The sequence below is a fragment of the Mastomys coucha genome, unplaced genomic scaffold (genome assembly GCF_008632895.1).
Source record: "Mastomys coucha isolate ucsf_1 unplaced genomic scaffold, UCSF_Mcou_1 pScaffold8, whole genome shotgun sequence".
Lineage (NCBI taxonomy): Eukaryota > Metazoa > Chordata > Mammalia > Rodentia > Muridae > Mastomys > Mastomys coucha.
Window position 1 is genome coordinate 50,934,947 of NW_022196914.1, and position 21,547 is coordinate 50,956,493.

Consider the following 21,547-nt stretch of genomic DNA (forward strand, 5'->3'; position numbering starts at 1 on the left):
ATTAAACTTTGGGATTTGAGCTCTTGAGTTCTAAGCACCATGTAACTACACACACACACAAATATTTTACATAGTGGTAATGTGAGAAGCAGAGGTTCTCATGGGTAAAGAAGGGTGTATATCATCCTCTAGGTTTTCTACCTCTGATATGTTCCATAACATGTTCCAGAGCATCTATAATAAAAATCTAGAAGAGATGGCCCTGGAAAGAACAAGTTGGCACTCTCACTGAGATCACTATACCATGAAACAATACACCAAGACTTTCAGTAGGAAATTGTTCTTGACTTCAGCAGCATGTTGAGCTGGGACTTAGGAAACCTAATACAACATGGAAATCAGGAGAGGCCACAACAGGCAGAGAAGTCTCTGACCAGTCCTTATTGGAGCTGCTCAATAGTCCCAAAAGATGTACTGCAGCAGGGAAAATGCAGGACTGAGAAGGGTTAAACTTGACCACAGTAGATCTGAGAAAAAGCACGTGGAGCACTATGTTACCGGGAGAGCACCACTCTAGTGCTGATGGAGAAACTGAAAGCAGCATGTCTGAAGAGAAGACCTATTAACTCTGGGGATTCCTAGGAAAACCTAAAGACAACAGAGTCAACAAGTCTTTTCTGGGCAGGTGATCTGAGAGACACTGTGATGCTGTGCTATCAACACTAAACTCAGCTAGGGTTGATGGGAGCAGATCAAACTTGCCTGATCTCATCATTGCTTCTAAAAGGTTACAGATGTCCTGTGGTGGACAGGCTTAAAGCCAATACTGATAGCATTTTAAGTGGTTATCATGAATTATTCAGTAATGGATACAAAATCTACTCAATATATAGATAGGTTTTCTACCTGAAGATTCTAGTATCTTTTTCACATCTTTGTCATAAAATCTCTCTCTCTCTCTCTCTCTCTCTCTCTCTCTCTCTCTCTCTCTCTCTCTCTCTCTCTCTCAACAGTAATCAGTAAGCCATATCCCTTTAGATTTGAGTAACTATTAATGACTTTAAGTTTCAGTTCATCCCTGCTACATATTGATCAGACATTGATCCTTTCTAAGTCACAAAATATCTGTACCTAAACTTGTCATCTGCGGTTGAAGGATTCGACAATTCTGAAGGTCTAAGTGTGCCAATCCATAAGAAAAACCTGCCTGAAATGAAACATGACTCCATTTACTCAAGGGACCAAAGAGTCAACATCACATGATCTTTCCTGAGAGAAATCTTCATGCAGTCTTTGAGACATACCACAGCTAGAGGATGGTGCTAATGACTTTCATGGATCAGTGTATCAGGTCTCAGTTCCTAAATTGCCTCACTGCCACACACTACAGGGAGGAAAATGCTACAGAAACCTTCCTAATAATTCCCTGAAGGACTTTTTACAAAGATATCGTGTATCTTTCAGACTGCATTGTCATATTTGAGTTTTAGGGGTGGGAGAGATTGCACATTATGCTTTAGTTAAGCGTGCTCTTCCCACCCATTTGGTGAGTTACAGTGTCAGGCACAGATTTGCAGTAACACATCTATTTTCAAGAAACTGTGTCCACGTCTATTCTAAAGCACAGCACAGCTCATATGTGATTATTTTTACTTTTCTATTCAACATAAAGAAATTTGCATGGAAGCTGCCTTCTGGCTAGTCACTATTAAACTGCTGACTCGGGTTTGTTTGTTTGTTTGTTTGTTTGTTTCTTTGCTTCTTTGTTTCTTTGTTTTTAGAAGCTCCTGGGAATCTATTGCTAGTCATGATGGCAGTTTTCACACCTTACTACAACGTGGAATAAACGAGTAGTCTGTAGCTTTCTCAAAAATAGAACAGCGGCTTAAAAAGCGCTGAGTGTGTATAGCCAGATGCTCTCTGATAAGAGCTTAGGGCCTAGGAGTTGAAGAGCAGCTAGATATCACCAGAAGGAATTCTACTGTTTGTATACACACACTCTTCACACTCCACCACAAAACAGGTGTAAGAGAATTTGGAAGAACACATGAAAAGAACATCTTTACCCTAAAGAAATGGACAGTGTATATTATTTTGGTTAACTATAACTATTGGTTATATTCGTAACAGCTATACTAAATAAACATTGCTTTTGACATAGTTATTTTGTCTAGTAATGTGTTAACCACAGCCTCTCTGCTTAACCTCGATGACATGCATTCACTGACCCTTGTACTGAGAGGGAATCAAGTTATAGGTCGTTGATAGACAGTGCAGAGGAGCTAAGAGAACCACTTGGTCTAGGTCTTTATCTCAAATCATTACTGTTCACGTTGACTAAAAAACATAATAAATAATGATCAAAGAGTCCATCCAGCTAAATTCTAGAATTATGTGTCCCACTGTTGAACTATGGCTCTTTCAGCCAGTAGACTAACCACCCTGAGTTAAGTTACACCAAAATAATTATCCTTTCTAACTTTACTGAAAATACTTGTGCAGTTTGGAATGAGATTCTGCTGAAGGAAACAAAAATTAGGGTCATTATCCTAATTTGAACTTTAACAGTAAATGATGGGTAGGTATTGGTCCTGGGGGTATTTCTATTGATGTAAAGTAAGACGCTCTCTTCTGCAGCCATCTCAGGACAATCCACTTGATCACCTTAGTTCTGTTTTAATTGAAAAGATACCAGAGTTACAATACAGAATAATAATACATTAGGAGGTGGGGAAAGAATCGAAGCAAAGAATTGGAATTTAAAGTAGGGAACATAGCAATACGCTACAGATGTCTTTAAAGCATCAGTGTCCTCAAGGAGGTGATCAGAAGCCACTTAGCTAATAAACACCTGATATGTGGCTACCACAGCTTGAAGTGACCTGAAAGATCAAACTACATGCTGATTTTTGTTTATTTGTTTGTTTGTTTTTGTGTTTGTGTATACTGGAGCTCATGTGTTGGGGGTGGGGGTTGGAGGTCAGAGGACTCCTTGTAGGAAACTCTTTCTACTTTATGTGTTCCAGCAATGGAATATAGGCAGTCAGACTTGGTGGCCAGCAATCTTCTCTATTGAACTATTTCTCAGGCTCATACTAATCTTTTGAAGATTTAAATGCTAATCAAAATATCATTTCTCACTTTTTATACTAATTATATGTTGAGATGATTATTGTCTTGGTAAAATAAACATAATCCTTTTGCTTCTTTTGTTTTTTCACATTTTAAAGTGTACCTATTAGAAAGTTTAAGATCACATATATGCTTAACATTACATTTGATAGGACAGTAGCAATTTGGATATGTCATTTACCTTATACTACAGAATTTTCTAATGTTTTGAATATTTAAGCAAAAAAGCCAAAATTGAAAGATAGTCCTAAAAGTATAAGGGATGAGGAAGCATGTCTGTATGAAAGAAAAATTACCATCATGCCTAGAAACATGGGTTTCTGTCAAATGTGTGCTTGTATGTGGTCAAAGTACAGATGCCCTGTAATGAAATTATAAAGCCCACCTTTTGTACAACAAATATAAGGCAATTCAAATGTTTAAAATATAAAAGTCCTTGCAAAAATGTGTACACATGCTTACATCTGTTTCTTTGAGTGCAACATGAGTTAAGTAAATATACATTTGCCATCTTACTTTATTTTTTCCTACTTAAGCACTTTTCTCATTAATTAATTTTTCTAACTAAAAATAACTTGATTTCTAGAAATAAAAAGTTCAAATTTTCAATGTTTCTTTCAAATTTTATTGTGAATAATTGAACAATCTCTTGGTCCTCTTTCCCTTCAAAATTGGAAAATTATTGGATTAGTTACTTTTGACTATCTAAATTTATTCATAGAAGACTCAATGCACATATTAATTAAATCTATGATAGGATACTTAATAAAAAGTATAATCAGAGGCAATTGAATTTCACTAAATATCTTATAAACTTCAAATTTATCAAATTAAGATGTTTTTAACTGATAATGATATTAGCAGGCATGTGGAGCCATGCATATGCTCATAAGCACTACTGGTGGAGCACCTCAGGGTACAACATACTAGGAGGTGCATCAATGTCTTAGGCAACTTGAAGCTCTGCTACCCAAGCTCTTCTATAGACTCATGGAGAGTGATACTCATTATTATTTATATCTGGTATGGTATAGCCAATCAAATAATTAAAGAAATAAAAATACTACTACATTATCCAACAGCGTTTCTCAACAGACAAGTTGGTAGATTGATAAATGTACATATATAAATGAATAAATAAATCTATAGATATAGGTGAGCTATACATACATACATACATACATACATACATACATACATATGCCTGCAAAGGAAAAGAAGTCAGCAAGCCAGAAAAATAACTACATACCCATATTTGGTCCTCATTTCCAAGGTACATGCCCATCAACAGATAAATGAATAAAACATAGATGACAAATATACATACAGTGGCCTCTTATTCAGCCATAGAGAAGAATGAGTAATGATATTTCATCAAGAGGAATAGAAATGGTGGCCATCAGCCTACACGAAGTTAGCCAGAAACAGAAAGGCAAATATTCTTATTTATCTTATGTGTAGAAACAAACAAATAAATATGCTGTGAAAATAAAGGATGGGCATTTTGAAAAGAATGGGTGTATGGGGGATAGCAGAAAGCTTGTACAAAGACTAAAGGCAATATTTGCATATCTAGAAATTGCAGAATGAAATCTGTCAGCTCATTGAACTTGTTTGATTTCATATAATAAAGTAAGTGAGTAAACAGGAGACCCACATATGATGAGTGAAAAGAGATATTCAAAGTCTTTTAAAAGAACACTATAAAGTCTATACCTCGAAATAATGACACAGGAAATAAAAGGGCTAACAATTTTTACGAGACATATATTAATACCCTATCAGGCACTATCACATGTGAAGCATATACATTACCACCAAGTAAGCATGTTTGTCTTAGTCTTTACTAAGTAGAGAGTGGGAATATCAGGCTTGAAGCGTGTTTAAATACAGTATTCAAATCAAATATGAAATCTTGGCAGCTTGCTGTTTTTGTAAAGATTTCTAGTTTATTTATGCAAGGTTTGAAAGCACAGCTTGATTGTTGTCTCTGAGCTGTGACTTGCTAAAGGTTTTACCTTGAGAATCTGTACTTCATAAAACCCTCCAAACAATTTTCTGCCAGAGACATAATATTATACAGAGCAGCCTGACTTGAATTTTTTCCAACCATCATATACCTTGGGCCAAGAACCACACACAAGGAAAAGCATAACTCCCCAATGCATCACCAGACTATTATTTTTTAATGTTCTTCATAGTATGAAAGAGAAAAATATGCTCATTGTGACCAAACGCATATGTGAGCTTTCTGCATTGTAAAGCATCAAGCAAATTCTCGCAGGTCAGGAGGAACCTAAGAAGAACTGGAACTGAGCAGACCTGCTTTAATGTGCCCCTTATTTCCCTCTCCCACTCTCCCACAATAATAGCAGCAACAATTGCCTCTTCTGGCATGAAATGTGAAATCCGACCTCTTTGCAGTTATGAAGAGACCTGTGAGAATATGAAGCCACCTGTTGGAAAAGAGAGCTTTAAAATGTGAAGGTTTTGCACACCAAAAGAATGAGAGAGACTTTACTGAGAGGCAGCTGATGAATCTACAAGAGGCAAAAGGGCGAAGGATCCGTGATCCTTCCACAAGTTCAGAGTTCACTCATCTGAGGAAAGCTGGGAATTAAAGTATTCTGGATGGCTGCTCTGTGTTCAAGCCTCTTGCAACTTTTTCACCACCTGCTGCATTTTGCCACCCAATAAAATAAGCCACTCTTGAGTTACATATTTGCTTTGCCACCTCTCAGTTTACCTACACTTGTTTTGAGGCATAAAGATGATGAACTATTTGGAGACCAGTTATGTCCTCTTGTGTGTCTGAGTGTACTCCTGTCCATGAGTCCCCCAGGTTTCCAACCATCTCGGGTTTTTCTGTGTATTTCTTAACAGCTGAGCTGAATCTCACAGCAGCGTCTATTTATATAGACAGTAGTGCAGGTTTGTTTTTTGCCAGGATGTCAGAGGCCAGAAGCATGTATTTGCAGGAGTCCCTTGGAGAACTAGGCTGCTCCACTGTCACTTGAGGGCTTGCTGCAGATGGCCTTGTGGACATTTCTGAGCAGAATCCTCTGGATATAGGGTCATAAATCTCTGTGTATAGAGAGCAATAATAAAAATACAAGGCTGATCTAAAATCCATATTATCAAGTTAAAACTCACAAGGGATAGGGACTTAAAATACCAGACAAAACAAAGTTTACAACTGCTACAGCTTTTGTGAAAAATCTTTGCTTTCTCGCTTTCTCTCCCCCTTCTCTTCCTTCCCTCCCTCCCTTTCTTCTTTCTGTTGTTCTTTCTTTTGAAAATGTAAACAGTCTCACTATGTACGTCAACCTGGCCTCAAACTTGTAACCTTCCTGAATCAGTTCCCAGGTTACCAAGATTATATCTGTGTCCCAGCCTGCCACATTTGCTTGGTCTTGTATTTGAAAGTCAACTATAGGTATGAGAAATGGGAGAAATGAGGTGAGTCCTCTCCCTGGTTACTTATCTCATGGTCATGACAAATTACATTGCAAAGGTACTTAAGAAAGAAAGGTTTCTTTTGCCCCAATCATGGTAAAGAAACCTTTTTGGTGGGAACTTGAAGCAGCTGGCTACATTGTGTCTATATTAAGGTAGTAAAGAGAGATGAATGTGTCTCAGCCAGCTTTCTCCTTTTTATTCAGTTCAGGACTGTAGCCAGTGGATTGGTGTTGCCCACACTTAAAGCAGGTCTACCCACCTCAATTCATTTCACCTAGAAAATCCCTCATAGACATAGTCTGGAAAGCCTATGATCCTGTAGGTGTTGTGTGATTCTTCTTACTCTGTTTCTCACCTCCTCAGAACAATAATCTTCACCCCTTCTGCATCTAGTCACCACACAGCCTCATCTCAGGCCTCACCACCAACCACGGTTGCATAGCAATGATGCCCCAGAAACCTTGCTCTCAATTATAATGTCTCTGCACTTCAATCTAAGACTGATAAAGCCTCTCTTCCTCCTCTCTTAGGTCATAACCTTCCTTGTGAGTCTATTTCTTCCTCTGACTAGAGGAAACAGAGACTTTCAATATTTTCCCATCAGTACTCTTCAATCACAAATTAGTAGATTTGTGTACAAACTAGTATACTGTCAGAATTTTTTATTTTGGAAATCAATGTTTGTGTTGCTGACTTCTTTTATTTTTTTAAAAAAAATATTGTTAAAGGGATTTTTATTTGAGATTGTGACAGATTTATTTTAATTTCTGAAGTGGTTCTGAATACTTATGCTGTTTTTGTCCCATGTGTTTGTGAGAAGTTGAATTCTAAGCCCTGACATTGACAATAGATATCAAAATATTAATGGACTTTGAAAAGCACCTAAGATGCGCCACATCCTGCAACATCAAAGACTCAGTCAAAATTAACCCTCCATGTAAGAAAACAAGCATGTCAGTCTCATCAGCATGAACAAGATTTGCTTTCAACTCTAATAAATGTTAAAATTACCTGTATATCAACAATGAATTATCTTACACTAAAGCTTGGTATTATTTATTAGTGTCAAGTGCCTAGTTTATATACCCATATTATATATTTATATACCTGGGACCACATAAAAATTCTAGGGGAAAGGATGTTGCAAGTGGAAAATGTTTAAGAAGTCCTGGTCTCATAAGAGCACCTTGCCTCCAGCTGTGTATAACTGCGCTACCCGTTTTCTCCTGCTAAGGACGCCACTAAATGCACTCCAGGAGTGAGCCCAGTTAGATGACTCTCTTTCATCCAATGCTTGATAATGCTGACTTTTTCATCTTCTCAACTGTCCTATTGTTAACATTGTTGTCCTTCTTCTTCCTGGATCTGCAATTTTTTTTCAGATTCCCTTTCTACCACTCAACTCATAGCCTTTCCTAAAAGAATATGAAATATTTCTTCTTGGTCACATAAACTAAATGAGAACACCCTCTCCCCCTCCTCCCCGCCTTGCTCCCAGGGCATCCATGTGTGGTGCTTGTACTTGGTTGTGTAAAGATAGATGTACATGAACATATTTGCATGACAGAGGTAAGATGAGGATGTCATCCTCCATCAGTCTCTGCCTTGTTCCCTTGAGACAGGCTTTCCCTCACTGAATGTCAGAGTAGGATGGCAGAAAGAAAGTCTCTCCCTACTGTAGAGCAAAGTCACCCACAGACTAGTAATTTTTATGCATTTTTAAACATTTTCTTTTTGACTTTCCTTTATCTTCCCCCTCTCTCTTGCTCTTGATGCCTCATGTGCATTATTGCCAGATTTTTCTCTGTGCCTAGCCCTGTAGTCTTGACCCTCAATGTTTCAGTGCTAGAGTAGACTTTTAAAATATGCAGTGAACCATGGACTGTTCTAAAGCCAATGAAAATGTCCCCTTTGGCTCCCTATTCCTCCCTTAGAAAGATACACTGGGGCATCAGTGAATTTGCCTCTGCTTACTTTTCTGGTATTTTTCAGCCACTCTGACTCATGCCCTAGGCTTCCTGCTGGACTTCCCCACCAGGAAGTCATCATTGTACTTCACTTCATGTATTTGTCCATAATGTTCACTTGGCTCTGAGGCTCTTTCCATTAACAACTCCTTAAACTAGCCACTATCTTTGAAAGTTTCCTCAAAAGTTCGAAGTATGTTTTACCGAACATACTCTCCTCTTTTATCAAACTCACCTCTTGTTTTCTTGTTTGCCTCTCTGTCCTCAACCTGTGGACTCTAAGGATTGTGGCTGGTTTCTGGGCTCCATTACCCACTACAGTGCCTTGAACACAATTCAAATGAAGCTGAGTAGGAATTAAACTCAGGTCTGATTTCAGAGGCTGTTCTGTTCCAAGCAAACTCTAAAATGAAAACCTAAGCCTAGGAAAGAGGGTCATGATTTCCCAATCTGGATTTGATTCAAGATCTGGCTCACTTGTCCATAAGTTGAGTTTCCTGGTCCACCACGCATGACTGTCATCCCATTCCTTCCCCTGTGGGAATCCCGTCGTCACACTTCACTGAGTGTCACACTTTTCTCTCTGGCCTCATGATGGCTGAGTGCTACAGTGGTGCCAGTGTTCATTTAGTAGATCTGCTTCCTTACCTGGGACAAGCAAAATGAAACACTGAAAATTAACCAGGATTCCATATGTGCGGCTGAGTTCCTGCCGCTTGAAATGAATTGTGCTCATAACTGCAGCCTTTATTGAAGGAAACCAGGCATGTACATGCAGTAGACGAGGAAGGCAGAGTCTTGTGTATGAGCAGAATGAAAAGCAGAAAATGAGCATTGAGTTATCAGGAACTCAGGGATTTAATGCACTCGTCTTGGGCCACTGAACACAGAATCTAGTCATTGATTCTATGGTTTACTCCTAACACTAAGGATAATTTGCATCCTAAAACAACAACAGGAAATATTTTTTTTTTTTTTTTTAGCGGTCTGGGTCCTTTATTTCTTTTTTGTATATTAGGCCATAAATTCATATGGAATGGGCTCCAACAGCTCAGGCTCTTTTCCGTTGGTCCTCACAAAGTGCGCTTCTCTGGGTAGAGCAGGCTGGTGCTTCAGCTGAACCCAGGAGCCCTTCTCTTTGGCTTCCTTTTTCTTCTGTTCCTTCCCCTTCTCCCGCTTCAGGAAGCTGTCTCTGCTTTTTGAGTGCTTGATGTTCTCGATCCACACATTGATCCTCTTGGCCAGAATCTTGCCCTTAACTTGCTTATTTACAATGATGCCCACGGCATGCTGGGTGACATTGTAGACTCTTTCGGTTTTGCCATGGTAACACTTATGGGGCATTCCTTTTTGAACAGTGCCCATTCCCTTGATGTCTACAATATCACCCTTCTTGTAGATCCACATGTATGTGGCCAAAGGAACAACTCCATGTTTCCTAAAAGGCCTAGAGAACATATACCGGGTGCCTCTCCTCTTTCCCTTTGTGTTCGTCATTTTGGCGAGTTACTGCAAGATGGCTGCTGACAACAGGCAATCTTAGTCTCAGATGTCTTCCTTTCTCACATGGCTCTTGATGTGAAATCACTATCCTTGTGGATCTGAGAATAAGAATTTTCTGTAGAAGCCAAGCCCATTGCCCCTGTCACAGCTATAATTTGAAGAAGACATGCACATCTGTGAAATACTGAAATGTCACTCCTTCACTGAGAACAGCCTGGTCCTTTCCTGTCTCCTCCTTCATCCCAAGCTTGGAACACAGTCAAGAGGAAGGCCTGTGCTTGCCCCCAACTAACACTGCATTCAGTGTGACTCTTGGAATCTACTTGTCAGTTTGTTTTCCCTTTGTACAGCACTAAAAATTTAAAAAGTAAGAAAGTAAATAAGCACAAATAGAATAGAATGCTTTGTGCCCCGCACAGTACTTTGAAAGAAAAAAAACTGCAGTGTAGGTGAGGGGCCTTTTGTAGGCACAAGTCCAAGTAGGCATTTTGAATTCTCCAGTCAGTGTGGCACCTGGGTGTGATGACACTTTACCAGAGGGTACAGAGAGACAGCTAGCTCAAGCAACTTCCTTCCCAACACCTGAAGGGAGGTGAGCAAAGCAGTAGGACCCAGAGCTTATACAAGGCTCCTGGAGGAGAGGGCCTCACTTAAGCACATGTTCTCATCCAATACCCTGAACTGACTAGTCCCATGTTTAGAGTTTGGCAGAAGTCTGAGCTCTCTGTGCCAAGCTTTCTTCTCTTTAATTGCTAAACCCATGTTTATTTGAAAGCAGAGTTAATCCATGTATTTCTGATTACCCATCAGAACTCATCAAAATGAGTCTCTGGGAAAAAAAAAACCCTGTTTGATGTTAAAAAATTAATCTGAAGCCATCACTCTTGTGAACAGAAAATCGAATTTTGCCAGAAGCACACTGCTCCAAAATTTGAAAGACACCATCTTGCTCTTCCACTTTATAAGAAATTTGAACTGCTCTTCTGTAGACTTGGCCCAAATTTCATCCTTCTTTCCCTTATTTTTTAATCCCCAGTCCATGATATTCTTTACTTTGAATGTGATGGTGAATCCTGTCATCTGGGATGAGAACACAGCTAAGAATTACATTGTGTAACTAGTAGCAATAAAAACCATGTTATTTCCCTTGTATGTTAAGACCCGGTTTCTAAATTCATGACAGATCATTTTTCATTCTCCTCTTACTTATTTTCTGAGTATCTTTGTTTCATCATGCATTACAGCTAAACACTATCAACTAGTCAATCAATAAATATGAATATAACAGTGTTGAAGTTGTGACATATTTGACCCCAGTAATGTTGCCTCTTCTTTAAATGTAAAACATTGATTACATGACAGCAACTATCTAGATTCAGCTCCCAAATTCTCTGATTTGGCCATTCATTTTATAAGATGTTACTAGTGAAAAATAAAATGCAGGGTGCACCTTAAAACTATTCTCATATATCATATCTCACAAATGTTGCTTCGAGAAAATTTATTTGATAGATTTGAAAATATGAAATTTCATCTAAACTTCTTGAAAGGTTTACTGCATCCATAAATATCATATAAATGCATTTCTGTTCTTCCTTCACTAAACAGTTTATGTCAAAAGCATTTCAGTACAATACTCCATTTGTTCTTTAGTAAATATAACCTATATAATGGTCCACTTTAAACTAAGGAACATGAGAGTAGATTCAAGACACCACAGGTGTATTCATTTTCTTCCTTCATAGAATAAAAGTTTCTTTGAACTCAACCATCTGTTCAGTGGCATAGGAAAGGACTTCATTGTCTCCCACATCTGGATATCTTTATCCTGTTGAAAACTACAATTAGCACTGCAACCCAAACTTCCATTTGCCCAAAGACCCAGCATTTCTACTTGCTTCCCCGTGGTGCCAATTGCCTAACAATCCCCCTTGAGCCTCTCTCAGTCATGTGAATCCAGATATCTGAGCCTCCTGTGTGGAGATGGTCCTAAGGTTAAGGCTTCCTAGGGGAGGGGAGCATCTCCCATCAGATCACATGGGAAATGCAGAGATGTGGGAAGTGACAAGGTCCAGGAGGAGACATTCCCAAGAGGGAGCCAAACAGCTATCAAATGGAGTGGACGAGCAAGGGCTGTCAGTCCACTAACTGTCACCAAACCAAAGTGCCGTCCGGACTGATACAGCATGGACAATAATCTTCTGCCTCTGAGGATTTGTTTTGTTTGTCTTATCAAACAAAGGGAAAGTCTCCCAGCTTTCTTTTTTTAGATATATATCTTTTGGGTGCAAATATAAAAGTGACATGCATGCTCTCTTTAGAAAATCCTAAATATACAAAAAATACAAAGAAGCAAACATAAATAACCCAGAAATATTGCTAATATTTTGGAATATTTTTCTCTACTATTTGTTCCTTGTGCATTTTTTGCTACAATTGGAACTGTGAAGTGTGGAGATTCCACACTTCTGATTTTGCATCGGATATTATTGAAGCATTACCTCAAGACCATTAAAGAGTATATGGAAAACAATTTGGGATGAGTACAGAGTCATTTTCTTTAATGGGTCAATATTGACATGCTTGGAGATGGACAGGATCATAGGCTTTCCCTGATAGTCCCTGATACAGTTAGTCCTTGGATTTTTTTTTCCTGTGTCTTTCCATTAGGATATTTCCTGGGTCAGAATGGTGGAGCACAAATCATTTTCTTCTTTTCCTTCCTTCCTCCCTTCCTCCCTTCCTTTCTAACTTCTTCCTTTCCTTTTTTTTTTCTACTTTTTTCTCATATGTCACATCCAGACCACAGTTTCCCCTCCCTCTACTTCTCCCAGCTCCCGTACCTCCTCGCTCTTCCAGATCCATTCTTCTCCCATTTTCCTTCAGAAAAGAGCAGGCCTCTTGTGGATATCAACTGAATACAGCATAACAATTTAAAATAAGACTAGCCACAAACCCTCATATCAAGGTTGGACAAGGCAACCCAGTAAAGGGGAAGGGGTCCCAAGAGCAGGCAAAAGAATCAAAGAAATAAGAGAAATATATCTGGTGCCACTGGAAAACTCCAGATATTGAACCACATCCCATCCAATGTCTCCAAGGGAAAATGCCATGAGTGTCATACTGCCCATTGGCCTTCCCCAACGTACTGCTGAACTTCTGTTCTTTTCAGGGAGTTAAGAAATGCTGTGATGTATTGAATAAATGAAGAATAAATACATTGAATAAATAAGTATGAAAGAGAGCAAATAATTCACAAGAAATAAATGTACAATTCTGTAGTAGTAATAAAAAAATGTCAAATATGTTAAAATATTTACCTGAAAAAGATTTTTAAAAAGAGTTTATGCACTAAAAGTGTGCCCATCACAAGAGGAACAGCATATGTATGGCAGGCAATAAAAGAGGGGACAAAAGAAAATTTGTATTGGTCAAATTTACTCCAGTGCTATGCATAAATAAATGATAAGTTACAAGGCACACACACACACACAGGCGCATGCATACACAGACACATACACGCAGACACACATATGCACAATGCATACACACAAAAAGGACTAATTAGCACTTAAAATACAGATTATCTTTGGAGAAATTAGAGATTATAATGGATCAGAGTCCTGCAAAGGGACTCTGCAGTGTATAGTTAATTAGATATATAGATATATAAAAATAATATATAGATATATATGATACATAGATATTCAAAGAAAACTAGGCCATCAACTTGAAAGAGAATATGGGGAGTTGGAAGGAAGAAAGGGAAGAAGAAACATGATGTAATATGAAATTGAAAAGAAAGCAAGATAATAAAGACTGTCCTGGTCTCTTTCTCTCTTTGTCTCTCTTCCCCCACCTCTTAAAAGCAATGGCTATCACCATTGCTCAGTGCAATCCATTATTTGTAAAAGCTAAGAAGCAGAAAATTTGAGCTACAGTTTTAGTAAATTGCCATGCAATATTCTGCAAATAATTTAAATTTGAACATAAAAAGGCAGTCTGGAAAGACAGTACAGTCAACAAAGCATCTGCTTTGCAAGCAGAAGAACCAAAGTAGATCTCCAAAAACAACACAAAGGGCAGAGTAAACTATCATACCAGTGCTGAGCAGGCAGGGACAGGTTCCCTGCTGCTCAGGGGCCAGCGAGCCTAGCCTAGGAAAGCCACCTCTCCTAGAGAAAGAACCTGTCTCAAAAAGCAAGAGTCAAGCTGGAGAGAAGGCTTAGTGGTTGTAAGTATTTGTTGCAGAAGACCCAGTCTTAGTTTCCAGCACCCACATAATGTCTAACAAACATCAGAAACTCTAGTTCTAGAGGATCAAATACACTCTTCTGATCTCTGCAGATACAGTTCACACATGTGGTGCAGATATGTACATTCATGGAAAATACCCATACACATAAAATAAATATTATTTTAGTTAAAATAAAATTAAAATTAAGTATACAGCTCTCAAAGAATGATACACCAGGTTGAGCTTTGTCCTACACACATGCAGACACTCGCACACAGAGATATGCATTCATGCACATACATGTGAGTCACAGAGAGATATGCACTCATGAACATTCGTGTACCTCACATACACACATGTACACATACATGGGTATATACTCATGCAATACTTGTACTACACATATACATGTGCACACACACGTGGATTGCATTCATGCATATTACATGAACCACTACACACACACATGCACACACACACAGGGATTCGCACACATGCACATGACTGCACTCTTACCTCCCACATGCACACACACTAAAAGCAATACAGTTGAGTAGGTAAGCTTTTGTCTTTATAGCCAGATGACTAAGACTACGTTTCCCTTAATATTCAAGAATTATTTGATGTGCTTTAGTTTTCTATCTTTGAAGAGGAATGAGAGTCCTTCCCTCACAAGATTGCCAGGATGATTAAATGAAATAATCCTAGTTACTTATATAGCAAAAAGCATAAATCTTGACTGTCATAATCACTGTTGTTATCAGTAACTCTGATTTTTGCTCTAAAATAAAAGCATTAGGTTAAACAACTACTAGAGGCCCATCCTATGATAAATGAGGAGTTCCATTTCCTTAGCTATGGCTTTGATGTGTTAAGTTTTCTTGAGCTGTAAGAGACTCAAGAATAATCAGGTAAATTGCATCCAAGGACACAAAGTTGAAGAAGTGTGATCTGCAGATAATTTTCATGACTGAGTCCATAAAACCAGATCCATCAAGGAGGATGAGAGACAGGGAAAGTTGACCTCGCCCTTTACTGACACCTCCAACATATGGCCTCCACGCATCTTCCCAAACAACCTCTGAGAGAGAAGAATGTGTGATGTTTCCTTTCCTCAAGATCAGCCATGGAAGCCTTTGCAAATGTACTATTTAGAAATAACTGTATGCATTTTAATGTTTCAATTTAACAAAATGTGCTGACCTGAACTCTGGTTCATTTGTGTTAGCCACTGACTGGTCTTGATAACAATGTGCTGGGGATGCACTTTGTTACCAGCTGGCCTCCTTATGTCATCTTCAGAGCCATAAAACTCTTTAGAGGTGAAGCCCAGGTCAAGCTGGAGATTTCTGCCCTGCTCTAAAAAATTAGCATTGAATATTTGTGTCACTGCTGCCTGTATCTCATGCCTTACAGTTTCTATCTATCTCCAGGACTAATTCAGAAGGAGAAAATGTTCCTGTTTACTCTAATTCATGGTGACATCACTAATCTGTAATTCAGTGCCCATCCCTAGCCTACCACACTCAGAAAGCCTTACATCACATTCTTGTGTCTATAAGTTCCTTTATATCCCACCTGGTTCTGTAAAGTCTATTAACTGACTTGGCTCTGTGCCCAGGAGACCACATGGAATAAAGAACTGTTTTCAAAGTTTATCATAATATACTTGAACTTTCAAATGTCAAGAAATACACCTGAAATACTATTGTCAATGCTGTTTATTTTTGTTACCTTCAAGCAAGTAAGAATGAAAACAGTTACTAAAGATAGGATATGAAATGCTTCAGTAACAACTACAATGTTATATTCATTAACTCTCATCATGTTCCATGACTACCCAAGATTCTTAACTTTTCATAAATTATTAAAAATTATATTCAATTACAAAAACTCAGATATTTCAATGGAAGTAATTTTAAGTGAAGATCATATCCACTAAATTGCTATTCATCAGCTCAGTTTAAATATAATCTTGACCACATCTAAAGCCGAACTAATTTAATTTCATAATGGAATAGTTCACAAAACATAGCATATGCATGAAAATAATTTCTTCAGTGAAAAGAAAATCACCATAAATAGATCAGGGAACAGAGTTGATATTTTGAAGTTTCAATATAAAAGATGGATGAATAGCCATTAATTTCTAACAAGGTCCTATTACTGAAAGCTAATAGTGCAAACCAGATACTCCTGTCAAAGCGCATGAATAAGAGAAAGAGAATAAGAGCCCTAAAGTACACTCACCCTGACAGAGGGGACCCACAGTTGTAGACACAGTGGAAAGGAAGTTGGATATCACTGAAGTCCTCAACAGGTCCCAGCACTAAAGAGGAATGTGACATATTTAGGTGTTGTTTAAACAAAATATCACACCACTGCCCAGATCATCTGGAACTACTGTCTGCCACAGAACCCTCATCCCTGGTGTAGCACTGGGTAGGGTAGGAGGCAAGGACTCCTAATGTTAGCATTGGTCATCATGAAAACACAGTATCACAGTTATCTAGGCTTGACATAATAACTACTGCAGTAACTCTGAAACAATTGCCTGGCAAGACAGCTGTTCCATTCTTCAGCCTTGGGAGTTCATTGCACGAGCTGATTGTATTCAATACCAAGATGGAAGAGGGGAGGCATTCTTTGCTGAATGGAAATTAAGGTCCCAGAGATTCTTAGTCATCAGGGAGTAGATGTAGGGGGAGAAACATTTTTTAATAAAGAAAACTGAGGTGTATGTGGAGCCTGCACAAAAGAATTGAGCACCATCACTATATGATACCCAAGGGAATAAAAAGAAAAGGGTCATTTATGAAATGGCAACATTTTTGACATATATTGGGAGTTATATTTATCAAAATAGTTAACATTTTCAGCAAATAAGATCACAAAAACATTTTATTTTATTTTACACTGTATAATAAATATATTTCTGAGGGAAAAAACTTTGAGAATAAAGTCAGTTCACTAAATGTATACGAGATAAAATATTTCCATAATTTTGTATCAAAATAATGTAAAGCGAATATATACCTAAATTTTAACCATTTTGGTTATGATTCATGGCAGTGTGTTCTAGCACAACTAAGGACTCTCAAAAATTATATCATGTTTTGTATTTTAAATTTATTATATATTTTAGATGAATTTTTGGCTTTTCTGATTTCAAAACTCTAGTGGTAGTTTCTCTGAATCTTCTCACCTAGCTCAGAAATCCACTTCTCTTAAAGTTCGCCTTTGTTTTTAAAGTATCCTCCAAATATAAGTACAGTAAGTATAATATAAATACTATTGTCAAGCATACATATGTTTTACAAAACCCCAGTCAGTGGTGATTGACAGGTTGGTAGTAAAAATGGTCTAGGTAAGAAGCTAGTCTATGATGAGCGTTGGGAATCCATTTACAGAGGAAAAACAGTACAGAAAGCCTTACTTAGCCCTAGTTAATCAGGTTCATAATAAGCAATTAAGTATCTGTAATTAAATCTCCATTTACTTGGCAGACCAGAATGGGACATTCAAATCCAGTCTTTCGGTTTAGTTATAAGCTTTATAAAAAACTGCATTCATTAATTCGAATAATAAAGAATGCAACAAAAACAATAAAAATCTAAGTGTGTGCTTAAGAGATTTTGGTGGCATTTAAGGTCTAGACAGGCTTAAGTGAACTCTGAAATTAAGACACACCTGCAGAAATAAAATAACACTAAAATTAATATGCATTTATTTCAGTACAGGATGAGTGTGGCAGTGTGGGCAAGAAAGGGGTTTAAGACTGAAACACCTGTGGGTATTAAAATGGTAATACTCCCCTTTAACATGATTTCTGTTGCTAGGAACAATATTTAAGACATGTGGAAGACAGAGATTTATGGTACTATAAAAGTGTGATTGCTGGACTCTAGTAGCACTCTTAAAACTTAATAATATTCTTATTATATAAAAAACAAAATGGATTATACAACTTTCCATCAAAAATAATAAGCATAAAATAAAATGGGTTTGAGTGAACATGCTGCTGATAAATGAATGCGAGAGGCAGTGTGTCAGCACTCACAGAGAACTTCATGTTTGCTGAATTACAAGCCCAGGGTTCAGAAGCAGCAACACAGCACCTTGTTTTCTGGAGCTTCTGTTGAGTCTGAAGATTAAAGACCTTCAAGGAACTCGTAGACAACCTTTGTAGAAGCATGCATACACACCACTTTGTAAAATATGTTGTCCTGTGATTTTCCCAGTCCTCAGATAAGGAAAGAGGCAATCATTATTATTATCTGTGCACTTTCAGTGACAAAACCGAAGCAATATGGGCTTGGGGGATTGGGGGTTTGGGAAAAACAGTCTGCCATGAAATAAGGAATTAGAATTTGCACTAAAATAGGCAGATCTGTACAATACCATAGCTATAAGTTACAGAAAATGTACACAACAGAACTCTAACCTTTAAAAAGTAAGTAAAACAATTTTAAATATAAGAAAAATAGACACTTCCTGACTTTATTTGGGATACACATTCAATATGCTATAGAGCCAGGATAGAAGATTTGAAATGCAGCATCTCAGGCTAAGCCCATAACCTTAACCACCACAGGAACCATGCTCATCCACTTGCTAAGCTTTTTGGAATCTTACACATCGCTCAACTGTCTTAAGTTTTGGTTTCCCCAAATAATAATGTCCTCTGTGCCAAGGACTTGACAGAGCTTGCTAAACATCTAACTTAGAAAAAAAAAAAACTCCACAAATGGTAGTTTCTCCTCTCCTCAGTCCCATAGGTAGTTCACCCAAGGCTATGAGGGTATAGCACTGGCACTCCGAAGATCCAGAAGCTGGACATGTGCTTTCTACTTTCATATATTTTATTATAAATCTGCTTGCACAGCATTCTGGCCCTGTGCAATATTCACAAGAGTCATTTTTGTCTAGTTACAGGTATTTGTTGAGATCTGTTTACTTCTGTGCCCTAAGTCCACACAACATAAATGATAAATGCAAATAGCTGGCTCCGCAGCCTTCTCTAGGTACTCTGTTGAAATGATGGCTTCCCATGAACTGTGAAACACTCGCTGATCATCTCACTGCTCATTTCTGATACACATCAGAAAAGAAGAAAGCTTTTTTGAGGGATGAGATGTGCTAACTTAAGTAAATCAGTCTATTTTGCAAACAACAGCAATCCTAGGGATTAGTCAAATTTACTACAATTTGGAAACTATGATCAAATCCTACCACAAACACTTAGGACGGCAGCTGGCAGTGGTATTCAGGAGATGTCAGTTTGACTTGACTGATCTGTCTTCCTTGGGGGTTCTCTATTATGTTCTCACAGGTTTTATTGGTTTCTGTGACCTGGAACACATTGCTAAAGAGAGTGTAATATATGTATTGTATTGAGTCAGTGCAAAGCTCCAAGACATTAAAAGCATTTAACTCTGTACAAGGCAGCAACTTACTAAGCAATCCCACAGTCGAACACATATTAGGGGGTAGTAACTTACATTTTGAAACGTGTGAGTTGTGTCTTAATGTTTGAAGACTATGCAATGCAAGATCTCAGTAATTGCTGGTAAAAAATTATTTATAATCACAATAATCACTTGTAGCAACACTAATAACAATAATATTGCCTGTGAGGGTCTTCCAGCTCCAGCAAAACTAAAAGCCATCTTCCTTGGCGGGGGAACAATAGAATCCAGGGGCAAGAACTCACAGTGGGTCTTTAAATTATTCATGAGATCATACATGCCATCCACATCTGTATGTTTAAAAAAAGCCAAGAGAGTGTAATAGCACATTAGTAATGTAAATTAGAAAAAGACAGATTTTATTTTGGTTTAGTAAAGATTTTCATAAGTAAACCCAAATAGTATCCTGACTAACCATGTGCCGAAAGATCTTTTATTCTCTCAGTGTTGCTAGAATTCTTTTTTTTTTCTTGACTAAAACATCATTTAAGGAATCACTGATTGAATCACTCTCAGACATAATATGATACACACGCAAACAAGGGCACACGTTGTTTATAAATACACTCAAAACCACAGGAATGAGAAATCAAGAAAGAATAAGGTAAATATTAAAATCTACCATTGGGGAGATTTATGCTATCGTTGCAGATTTATTATTGTCTGAAGTTATGTAAAGGCAAAACCTAGTGGAAGAAAATGGCCTTGCAACCCCAGATGCTATTTTACTCAACAAACACAAGCTGAGGGGTGAGTGAAGATGAGAAGGAGATACTCAGGTAACATGGTTAACACATTCTCACATCTGACAGGACCAAGGCCAATCTTGGCTTTCAAAATGTTTTGTTTCTAAATTTTGTTTGTATTTTATCACACACACACACACACACACACACACACACACACACGTACTTGTAAATTGCTAAGGAAGGTTTATATAACAGTTCAAGAATAGCTTAAGATCTTAAAGGGGGACTAGAGAGAAGTTAAAAACACTGGCTGCTCTACAGAGGACCTGGGTTTGGTTCCCAGCACCCACCTAGCAGTTCATAACCATCTACAGCTTTACTTCTAGGTGACATTATGCACTCTTCTAAATTCCATGGCAACCATTTAGTCATATGGTTCACAGATGTACATACAGTCATATACATTCATATATGCAAAATAAAAATAATTTTAAAAATATTTTATATGATAATTTTATTTGTACATGTTATTTTTAATATATACCAACTTTAGGTATATCTTACTCCACTGAATTCTTGAAGAATAAAGAAAAATCAAAATTTTAGATATTTAGGGTTTTGGACTTATGAACAAAATAACAAAAATATCTCTGTCTGATACAGCATTCCTTTTCCTGATCTCTGCGTCCACCTTTTGTCACTTCTACCATCACTAGGAGGCTCAATATTTAAAGGGCTCAGATGTCATGGTCACCAAACAAATGCATCCTAGTAACCCAAAGGACTAGAGTATCTTACTTGGGGAGAGGAAATTCTATTTGAGAGAAGTAGCAAACAAAGGAAATCTCTGACAAATGAGTCATGAGAGGGAGAGGAGTCTCCCAGCACGGGGTGTTCTTGTGGTTCCGTTATTATTAATTGTGAGGACACGCTTACTCATGCCTTGTTCACGCTTGCCTCTACCATCATTGAGCTCATGTTACGTTTATACTAATGTACCAAGTCCACTAGAGATAAACTGTGCACCACTTTAACGTGAACAGATTAGTCAGAGGAGTTTTTATTTTGTTGGCCAGACTAGTCATCTCCGGGGACTTGTTGCTGTAGCTATCATTGTTCAAACTTTGAAATAAATGTGCAATATATTTTTTA

General features: G+C 37.8%; 1 pseudogene; it reads right to left on the bottom strand.

The window, feature by feature from the left end:
* Positions 1 to 9,477: 9,477 nt before the first annotated feature.
* On the bottom strand, positions 9,478 to 10,019 carry LOC116083463 (annotated as a pseudogene).
* Positions 10,020 to 21,547: the final 11,528 nt, after the last annotated feature.